The sequence below is a fragment of the Triticum dicoccoides genome, chromosome 6B (genome assembly GCF_002162155.2).
Source record: "Triticum dicoccoides isolate Atlit2015 ecotype Zavitan chromosome 6B, WEW_v2.0, whole genome shotgun sequence".
In the NCBI taxonomy this organism is placed as follows: Eukaryota; Viridiplantae; Streptophyta; class Magnoliopsida; order Poales; family Poaceae; genus Triticum; species Triticum dicoccoides.
Genome location: NC_041391.1, coordinates 711,023,764 through 711,024,944, shown reverse-complemented (window position 1 = coordinate 711,024,944; position 1,181 = coordinate 711,023,764).

Genomic DNA, 1,181 nt, shown 5'->3' with positions numbered 1-1,181 from the left:
GAGTACGGAGCAGACGCTTATATAGGCCAGGCATCATCGGTGGACACGGCACCGGACGCCCACCAGCCGCTCCTATTATCGTGCCGTGGTATGTGCGCCGCTCACTTTCGGGCAAGTATTAAACGCCACGTCACCAGGTTTAGCAGGGAATAACCCTTTTAAATAGCAAATATTTTGACCCTTTCCTTGTGCATGGCGCATGCAGCACTAAAATATACGTAGCACCAATTTTTTTTTTTTGCATCGATACGTAGCACCAAATTGATAGCTTTCCATCTACAACATGTACGTACTAAAATACAATCTTGACAGCTACGTTGCCGGTGGGTGCTAATGCATGCTCGGGCACATGGAGGGGTACCCACAAAGCCAATTACAAGTGGGGCCGGGGTGATTTATTATGCAGGGCCCGAGTGATGTGACACGCCGAGACGAGCACGCCACGCCAGCGATCCGCGAGGAATGCTTTCATTGGACGATTAGTGGTTCACTCTGCTGGTGTGCTTTCTCGAAATCCAAAAATAAATATTTGAAAATATTATTTTTCGCCTATTTTAAAAAAATTGTCATGAGTTTGATGTTGGCTTCCTTGGCCATGCGTTCGGCATGGTTGCTCGTCCGGAGATGGATGGTCATGCTTATGGTCGACCAGAAATCGTCCATCACGACTCGCCTTGGCACGGTTCGATTCACTTTGATTCAATGAGTTTTATATCGACTCTACTTTAAATAAGTTACGGTCAGTTAGTTCACATTAGTGCCATGCGTAGTTTTTGGATGAACAAAGCGTATCAGGGCGATAGGCAGATCCGACACTTCACAAAGTTTGTATTGACTCTCAAACAAGACCATAAACTGCCCGACCCCACAACCTCAACATAACCTGGTATCAAAAAATACATATATATTGTACAGTGGTAGCTTAAAAGAATTTGATTGGGTTATACATACCAGCATTATGCATATTAAATAATGTGGGTAGTTTAGGCCAAAAATTGCCACGAGCATGGCCTTGCCGTCAAGCTTCGTGCTCAGGCCGTCAGGCCATACTCGACGATGTGAAGTGCTCAAGGCTCCACAAGACGCTCTTCAGTCCATTCCTCAAGGCATCATCGTCTCGTCGTAGTCTCGTTACCCTGGTGTCGACGACTATGTCCTGGTCTCGTTATCATATGTTTGTC